Raw genomic sequence first — 10,079 nt, 5'->3', positions numbered from 1 at the left:
AACTGTCCGAATCCAATGCGAACCTGCATGGGCCAGGTGGCGGCTGTAATAGTAGCCCTGGCTAAGGCTACAGCCTTTACACCATCTCTCTCTCTGACTCTCTCTCTGTCCCTGTAAAAAAAAAAAACACAAGAAAACCTTTTGGCGCAAAAGCCCTCCCCCATCACATATTAACATAATCATGCCCATCCCAAGCAATCACCTGGGTGACGGGCTTCCACGTGGGCAGCACAATCTTTAACAAAGTGAACATAATATATTTTATCTGCCCAAGAAGCCCCAAGGGTCACTGGCTTGGGCCCAGGGCATTGGCTTGAGCAAGGGGTCACTGGCTCTGCTGGAGCCCCCTGGTCAAGGCACATATGAGAAGCAATCAATGAACAACGAAAGTGCCACAACTACAAGTTGATGCTTCTCATCTCTCTCCTTTCCTGTTTTTTTCTCTCTTGCTAAAAGAAGAAGAAGAAAAGGAAGAAGAGGATAATAATAGGCATGTCAAAGGCTTGTAATATGTTGTGATAACTTGGTTTAATAAGTACAATATTAAAACAAAAGCCATAAGTCTTTTAAGCCCAATGTGTAAAGACATACTCTGAGTTATATCTCAGTGGCACAACTGGGGGAAAAATAATGAGGGGGAGAGGAGCACAGAAATAAAATTCCTGATGCCCAGTGACCACCAGTTTTCTTTCTATTTCCTAAAGGAAAAATCAAGATAGTCCCTGTTGGTCAAATAAGTTTGTAAATATGATATATATGTTTGCTCGCTTATAGTTTGCATTGGGTGTGGGAGACAGGCTGTAAGCAGGCAAAGTCATTATAGCCTAAGGCTTAGTTTTAAGACTAAACCTTTCCCATCCTTTTAATACTAAGATCTTCTCAACACTAAGCTTTTCCCCACACCCTTGACTGTTGCATGATGTGGGGTGGTACACTTTTATGAGGAATCTCATTTATGCCTCAGATAAGTATCTTTGCATCAGAGACTTCCTTATTTGTATACTGGCTTAAAGGCTTTAATTTCTACACTATAAAATAAAGTGAGACCAGTGGCTTTCGCTCACTGGGATCCTGAATTTAGCATTGCAGAGGAGAAGCAGCCAAGATGGCAGAGTGCTGAAGGAGAAGCCATTTTGTGCAGAGTTTGTGCAAAGAGAAGGAGATAGGGAACAGAGGTGAATAAGGTACAAACCTTTGATCCAGGGAAAACTTGGATAAGTCAGTGGCTTTGGGAGCCCTGAATGGAATGGGAAGTGTTTTCCCACTGTGTGTATTTCTCGCCCACCTGGTGCGAGCTAGGATTAAAGGTATGGACCACCAGTTCTTGGCTCCGTTGTTTCATTATCATCTGTCTGAATCAATTGTGAACCTGCATGGGCCAGGCGGCTGTGATAGTGGCCATGGCTACTGGCAATACAGTCCCTAAAACAAAGTCTGCCAGGGCATAAAAAGAAATAAAAGGCATTCAGATAGAAAAAAAAATTAAACTATCTCTGTATGTAGAGGATATATATGTCTTTCTATGTTAAAAAACCCTAGAGCCTGACCAGTAGTGGTGCAGTGGATAGAGCATTGACCTGGGACACTAAGAACCTAGGTTTAAAACCCTGAGGTCACCAGCTTGAGTGTGGGCTCATCTGACAAGCGCCAGCTCACCAGCTTGAGCACAGGTTCACTGGTTTGAGCATGGGATCTTAGGCATGATCCTGTGGTTGCTAGTTTGAGCCCAAGGTCACTGGTTTGAAGCTCAAAGTCGCTGGCTTAAGCCCAAGGTCACTGGCTTAACTGGAGCCCCCTGGTCAAGGCATGTATGAGAAAGTAATCAATAAACAACTAAAATGCTGCAACTATGAGTTAATGCTTCTCATCTCTTTCCCTTCTTGCCCTACTGTCTGTCTCTCTATCCCTCTCTCTCTTTTGCTAAAAACAAACAAACAAACAAATAAAAATAAAATCCTAGAGAATTCACACAAAAACTTAGAACTAATAAACAAGTTTAGTAAGGTTGCAGGATATAAGATCAATATACAAAAATCAACTGTATTTCTATAAACTAGAAATAAATAATATGCAAATGAAGTTAAAAGAATTCCATTTATAACATCAAAAAGAATAAGATAAATAGAAATATATCTAATAAAATAAATATGGAGCCTGACCAGGCAGTGGCGCAGTGGATAGAGCATTGGACTGGGATGCAGAGGACCCAGGTTCAAGACCCCGAAGTCGCCAGCTTGAGCACGGGCTCATCTGGTTTGAGCCAAAGCCCACCAGCTTGAACCCAAGGTCACTGGCTCCAGCAAGGGGTTACTTGGTCTGCTGAAGGCCCGCGGTCAAGGCACATATGAGAAAGCTATCAATGAACAACTAAGATGTCACAACGAAAAACTAATGATTGATGCTTCTCATCCCTCTCCGTTTCTGTCTGTCTGTCCCCCCCCCTCTGTCTCTGTAAATACAAAAAGAAAAAAAGAAAAAAAAAAAAAGAAAAAAAGAAATTAAAGAATACCTAAATAATGGAAAGAAATCTCACAATCATAGATTGGAAAACTTTAAAGTTGGTAATACAACTCAAACAGATCTACAGATTCAATGTGATCTTTTTAAAAAAATTTATTCATTTTTTAGAGGAGAGAGAGAGAGAGAGAGAGAGAGAGAGAGAGAGAGAGAAAGGGGGGAGGAGCAGGAAGCTTCAACTCCCATATGTGCCTTGACCAGGCAAGCCCAGGGTCTTGAACCGGTGACCTCAGCATTCCAGGTCGACGCTTTATCCACTCAATGTGATCTTTATCAAAATTCCAACTGCCCTTTTTAAAGAAATTGAGAGCTGATCTTAGAATTTATATAAAACTTCAAGGGACCCAGAATAGCCAAAACAAATTTGAAAAAGAAGCACGAAATTAGAGTATTCACATTTCCCTTCAAAGGGTCAGTAATTGAGACAATGTACTACAGGTATAAAGACAGCAAACAGGCCCTGGCCGGTTGGCTCAGCGGTAGAGCGTCGGCCTGGCGTGAGGGGGACCCGGGTTCGATTCCCGGCCAGGGCACATAGGAAAAGCGCCCATTTGCTTCTCTACCCCGCCCCTCCTTCCTCTGTCTCTCTCTTCCCCTCCCACAGCCAAGGCTCCGGGGCGCTGGGGATGGCTCCTTGGCCTCTGCCCCAGGCGCTAGAGTGGCTCTGGTCGTGGCAGAGCGACGCCCCGGAGGGGCAGAGCATCGCCCCCTGGTGGGCAGAGCATCGCCCCTGGTGGGCATGCCGGGTGGATCCCGGTTGGGCGCATGCCAGAGTCTGTCTGACTGCCTCTCCCCATTTCCAGCTTCAGAAAAATACAAAAAAAAAAAAAAAAAAAAAAGACAGCAAACATCAATGGAATAACATTGAAAATGTAAAAATAAACCTATGCATTTATAGTCAATTGATTTTTACAAAGGTTCCTAGACAGTTCAATGAGGAAAGGCTAGTGTTTTTTCAGTAGATAGGTATTAGGACAACTGGAAATCCACATACAAAAGAATGAAGTTGGCTCACTACCTCACATCATATACAAATACTAACTCAAAATGGATCAGCTAAAATGAGAAAACTGTTAAGAGAAAATAAAGGTATAAATCTTAATAACCATGGATTAAACAATGGTTTCTTAGCTATGGCACCAAAAACTTAAGCAACAAAAAAATAAATAAACAAATTGGACTTATTCAAAAATTTTAAATTTGTGCTTCAAAAGATACTACCAAGAAAGGAAAAAGACACCCTGTCTGGGTAGCTCGGTTGGTTATAGCATTGTCCCAATATGCCAAGGTTGCTGGTTCCATCCCTCATCAGGGCACAAACAAGAATCAACCAATAAATGCATAAATAAGTGGAACAACAAATCCATGTTTCTCTTTCTCTCTTCCTTCCCCTCTCTCTAAAAAATTAATAAATAAAAAAGAAAGTAAAAACACAACCCACAGAATGAGAGAATACACTTGCAAATCTTATATCTGATAAGAGATTAGTAACCAAATATAAATGGAAATTACAACAAAGACAATCCATTTAAAACAAGGCAAAGGATCTGAATAGACATTTCTCCAAAGGAGATACATAAATGATCAATAAGTGCATGCAAAGATGCTCAACATTACCAGTTCTTAAGGAAATGCCAATAGAACTACAATGAGATATCACTTCATACTCACTAGAATGATTACAATAAAAAAAGATAGTTGCTTGACCAGGTGGTGACACAGTGGGCAGAGTATTGACCTGGGATGCTGAGGATCCAGGTTCAAAACCCTGAGGTTGCCTGACCAGGTGGTGGCGCAGTAAATAGAGCGTCAGACTGGGATGCAGAGGACCCAGGTTCGAGACCCCGAGGTCGCCAGCTTGAGCACAGGCTCATCTGGTTTGAGCAAAAAGCCCACTAGCTTGAACCCAAGGTTGCTGGCTCCAGCAAGGGGTTACTCGGTCTGCTGAAGGCCCGCAGTCAAGGCACATATGAGAAAGCAATCAATGAACAACTAAGGTGTTGCAATGCGCAATGAAAAACTAATGATTGATGCTTCTCATCTCTCTCTATTCCTGTCTGTCTGTCCCTGTCTATCCCTCTCTCTGACTCACTCTCTGTCTCTGTAAAAATAAATAAACAAACAAACAAACAAAAAAATAAATAAATAAAACCCTGAGGTAGCCTGACCTGTGGTGGCGCAGTGGATAAAGCATCGATCTGGAAATGCTGAGGTCGCCGGTTCGAAACCCTGGGCTTGCCTGGTTAAGGCACATATGGGAATTGATGCTTCCAGCTCCTCTCTCTCTGTCTCTCTCTCCTCTCTCTCTCTCCTCTCTAAAATGAATAAATAAAAACAAACAAACAAACAAACAAAAAAAAACAAAACCCTGAGGTCGCTGGCTTAAGCGTGGGATCATAGATATGACTCTATGGTCACTGGCTTGAGCCCAAAGGTCACTGGCTTGAAACTGAAGGTCGCTGGCTTGAGCAAGGGGTCACTGGCTCAGCTGGAACTCCTGTATCAAAGCACATATGAAAAAGCAATCAGTGAAAAACTAAGGTGCCACAACTATGAGTTGATGCTTCTCATTTCTCCTCCTTCCTGTCTGTCTGTCACTCTCTCTCACTTAAAACAAAGAACAGTTAATAACAAGTGTTGGTGAGGATGTAGAGAAATGGGGACCCTTATGTATTGATGGGGGAATCTAAAATTGTGCAGCTGCTTTTAGAAACAGTTTGGCAGTTACTCAAAAGGTTAAAACATAGCTCTGGCTGGTTGGCTCAGTGGATAGAGGGTTGGTCCAGTGTGTGGATGTCTCAGGTTCGATTCTCTGTCAGAACACACATGAGAAGTGACCATCTGCTTCTCTTCCCCTCCTTATTGCCCCTCTGTTTCTCTTCACCTCTCACAGCCAGTGGCTCAGTTGGTCCATCAGCCTCAGGAGCTGAGGATAGCTGGGTTGAGGATAGCATCGGCCCCAGAGGGAGGTTGCCAGGTGGATTCTGTTCAGGGCGTATGCAGGAGTCTGTCTATCTCCCCTCCTCTCACTTAAAAGAAAAAAAAAAAAAAGGTTAAAGCACAGAGTTACCATATGACCCAGCTACTCCCGAGTATCTACCCATGAGAATTGAAAACATAGGTCCAAGAGTGTACATAAAAGTTTATAGCAGGATTATATACTATATAATAGCCAAAATGTAGAAACAACCCAAATGCCAACCAAGAGGTGAATAAACACTATTTGTCATAGCCACATATGGAATATTATGAAGCCAGAACAAAGAATGAAGTACTGATGAAATCGGAAAAATGACCTGCAGGTCTGGCTGCCTGTCACCATGACAACCAATTACATGACACAGGTGCTGGTGCACTGGAAAGAGGTTTATTCAAGTGCCAGCCACCTGAGAAAATGTGGGGACTCTTGTCCTCAAAAGCCCATCTTCCCCTCTGGTACAGGCAGAGGTTTCTATAAGGAGAAAGAAGGAGGGGGAGATAAGCAAAACTAGAACAAAGGAATCAAAAGGAGGAGGTTGAGAATTCTTTGCTGAGGGGATTTAGTACGGTTTATTCAGATTAGTAAATGAGGGTCCTGTATTTCTCAGAACTGGCATATCTGAAGGTAGGAGTCTGTTCCACTGTTACAGAAACAGAAGCTAGCAAGTCACATGAATTAGAATTTTTGTTTCATGTAACAAGTGTCCACAGATTCCTACAGTCAAGCTGTCCTCTTTGGCCTTGAGCGAGTGAGAATCAGAACTGCAAGCCTCAGCATGGTGGGAATGAGGGGAAGCAGTTCTTCTTCATGCTCGATGTTAACCCTTGATGTGCGTCTGCCAGGGGAGAACAGGCCTTTTAACTGTAATGAGAACTTGGCCAGAGGTGAGGGTACGGAATTGATTATATACTTCTGATTTGCCACAGAATATATAACTGTGGTTATAAAATTAGTAATATTGGATCATGGTTATAAGAGCAACAAACTGGATTTAACATTTTACAGGAATTCTTTTATAAGCTTATTTTGTTAGTACATTCTTACTTAGCTCTATTTTATGGCTAGTCAGACTAATGTCAGTAAATCAGTAATATAGGATATTTATTCCCAGTTACATTTCCCCACTGTTAATTCTGGTTTCATTTCTATGGAGCGGTTAAGGGGGTGGGGGAAGGGAAAGAGAGAAGTATCAACTTGTAGTTCCACTTAGTTGTTCAATGTAGTTGTGCATTTATTGACTGCTTCTTGTATGTGCCCTAACTCAGGATCAAACCTGTGATCTACCCACAAACTTGGTGCTTCAGATGGATGTTTTATCTACTGAACCACTCAGTCAAGACTTAGTTTTTAAAGGTCTTATACAAGAAAAACAGGTTATAAAGCTTTGGGCCTGACCCAAATGGATAGAGTGTCAACCTGGGACACTGAGGACCCAGGTTCAAAACCTTGAGGTCACTGGCTTGAATACAGGCTCTTGAGCTTGAGCATGGGGTCACTGGTTTGAGCATGGGATCGTGTTGAACAAGGTCTCTGGCTTGAGCAGGGGGTCACTGGCTCAGCTTGAACCCCACCTTCCTGCCCACCCGTCAAGGTACATAAGAGAAACAATCAATGAACAACTAAAGGGCTGCAACTATGAGTTGATGCTTCTCATCTTTCTCCCTTCCTGTTTCTCTTTCCCCTTACCTCTCCCTCCCTTCCTGTCACTCTCTTTCTCTCTCCTTGTCTCAAAATACATAAATAAAAATAAAAAGCTTTGGCATCGCTGGCCAGGTGGCTCGGTTGGTTAGAGCATCATTCCAATGTACAGAAGTAGCCATTTCTTGTTTTGTTTTTGACACAGAGAGAGTCAGAGAGAGGGACAGATAGGGACAGACAGACAGGAAAGGAGAAAGATGAGAAGCATCAATTCTTCGTAGCGGCACCTTAGTTGTTCACTGATTGTTTTCTCAGATGTGCCTTGACCGGGGAGGGGGCGTCCAGCAGAGCAAGTGACCCCTTGCTCAAGCCAGCGACCTTAGACTTCAAGCCAATGACCTTTGGGCTCAAGCTAGCGACCATGGGGTCATGTCTATGATCCCACACTCAAGCCAGCAACTCCATGCTCAAGCCAGTAAGACTGTGCTCAAGCCAGATGAGCCTGTTCTCCAGCCAGTGACCTTGGGGTTTCCAATCAGGGTCCTCCACATCCCAGTTCGATGCTCAATCCACTGCGCCACCACCTGGTCAGGCCAGAAGTAGCCAGTTTGCTTCCCAGTCAAAAACAGATTGATATTTCTGTCTTTCTCTTCCTTCCTCTCTCCCTAAAATTAATGAATAAAAATTTAAAAAATTTTAGGCAAATACAGACAAGTAAAATTAAACACAAGAGTTAGTCCCAATTAAAAATCTTTCCAAAAAAAAAAAAAATCTTTCCAAGTGTGGACCAGAATCCCTGAGTTATCTATGAGAGTCAACTTGTAAAGTAGGCTCCAGTCCCTGTGTCCTCCAGATTTTTAGTAGAACCATATCTTCCAGTTGGAATGGATGCAGAAGCTCATTGTTTACTTTGCTGGAAGAAAACAAGAAGTGGCAATCTGATGGATCCTTCTCATTTGCAGTTTGAATGTCTTTGGTAATGTCATCAGGTGCTCAGGTAAATTTAGTGTGGCTTAAACAGCATTAGTCACTGAGATTGTTCAAGTTTGTCATGTTCTTCAGCTGAAGTTTGCATTGCAAAGCTCAGAAAAAAATACTTTGTTTTCAATAATTCCAACTATTGTTTCAAACTAATGTTTCAAATTGAAATATTTCAGATGGTTGCAGCCAAAATATTCAAGAAAACTAGATCCTAGAAAAATTCAGGATCTAGTCTAGTTTCTGATATTTATAACTGTGGGTCAAAGATTTTAGTGAAACATAATTTTTCCTCTCAAATCACCCTCATTTATATTAATGATAGTTAAGACTATTATTCACTGTATTAAGTCTAGTTTTAATTTGAACTGATTATTTGCATAAACACAACAAGAATAGTAATTAATCATACAGGGTTTTTCAAATCTCCTTTGCTAGAATCTTATAAGGAATCTCTAGATTCAGTTTTAATTAGCCCCTCACAGTGAAGAGGCAAGTCACATGGTTGCCATTAGGCTTTGCCTGCAGTACTTATAGCTTTGGGTGAACCTCAAGCTCTTGAGGTCCCCCAAAATGTCTTGAGATGCCTTCCTTGCCATCTCCCAGGAAAGTAACCTTTGTTCCTCACCTGGAGAGACTGCCATGCAACCAATGTACAATACCAGGCCCTTTCTCCACTGACTGTCATTGGCTTCAAAGTTAATCTCATTTTCTTGTTTATTCTTTTTCTTTTTCTTCTTTTTTTTTTTTACAGGAACAGAGAGAGAGTCAGAGAGAGGGATAGACAGGGACAGAGAGACAGAAACAAAGAGAGATGAGAAGCATCAATCATCAGTTTTTCGTTGCAACACCTTAGTTGTTCATTGATTGCTTTCTCATATGTGCTTTGACCGCGGGCCTTCAGCAGACCCAGTGACCCCTTGCTCAAGCCAGAGACCTTGGGTCCAAGCTGGTGAGCTTTGCTCAAACCAGATGAGCCCGCGCTCAAGCCGGCGACCTCGGGGTCTCGAACCTGGGTCCTTGGCATTCCAGTCTGACGCTCTATCCACTGAGCAACTGCCTGGTCAGGCTCCAATTATAGTTTTATTAACCAAGATGTTGACTGGAACGTTGTGCCTAAAAAGGACATGGACTCTGAATGTCACCAGAAACTATAAGAAAATGAGATTAGCCTGACCAGGCGGTGGTGCAGTGGATAGAGTGTCGGACTGGGATACAGAGGACCCATGTTCGAGACCCTGAGGTTGCCAGCTTGAGTGCGGGCTCATCTGGTTTGAGCAAAAGCCCACCAGCTTGAGCCCAAGGTCGCTGGCTCCAGCAAGGGGTTACTCAGTCTGCTGAAGGCCCACGGTCAAGGCACATATGAGAAAGCAATCAATGAACAACTAAGGTGTTGCAATGCGCAATGAAAAACTAATGATTGATGCTTCTCATCTCTCTTCGTTCCTGTCTGTCTGTCCCTGTCTATCCCTCTCTCTGACTCACTCTCTGTCTCTGTAAAAAATAAAAAAATTTAAAAAACCAAAAAGCTATAATTGGAAACTGGTTCTATGTCTTATAAAGAAATCAAATTATTATTGGATTTATAACAAGCATATTGCCATGAAAATAATAATACTTATTCAATAAGAGTTGCCAGGTTCTACCTGACCAGTGGTGGTGTAGTGGCTTGAGCATCGTCCCACAATGCTGAAGGCTCCGGTTTAAAATCCTAAAGTCACCAGCTAGATTGCAGGCTTGCCAGCCTGAGTATGTGGTTGCTAGCTTAAGTGTGGGGTCATCAATATGATCCCAAGGTTGCTTGCTTGGTCCCAAAGATTGCTGGCTTGAAGCCCAAAGGTCACTGGCTTGAGCCCAAAGGTCGTTGGTTTCAGCAAGGGGTCACTGGCTTTACTTGAGCCTCCCCGTCGAGGCACATATGAAAAGCAATTAATAAACAAATAAAGTGAAGCAACTACAAGTTCAT

The 10,079-nt window shown here is 42.6% G+C and overlaps 1 non-coding gene across 1 annotated transcript; it reads left to right on the top strand.

Moving 5' to 3' along the window:
* Positions 1–471: 471 nt before the first annotated feature.
* On the top strand, positions 472–618 carry LOC136385185 (small Cajal body-specific RNA 1). The gene has a single exon (XR_010747786.1). It is a non-coding gene; the product is annotated as a small Cajal body-specific RNA 1 (non-coding RNA).
* Positions 619–10,079: the final 9,461 nt, after the last annotated feature.

The sequence above is a fragment of the Saccopteryx leptura genome, chromosome 13 (assembly GCF_036850995.1).
Source record: "Saccopteryx leptura isolate mSacLep1 chromosome 13, mSacLep1_pri_phased_curated, whole genome shotgun sequence".
Classification (NCBI taxonomy): Eukaryota; Metazoa; Chordata; class Mammalia; order Chiroptera; family Emballonuridae; genus Saccopteryx; species Saccopteryx leptura.
Note: the sequence above shows the minus strand (reverse complement) of the source record. Positions and strands in the feature narration are given on the sequence as shown.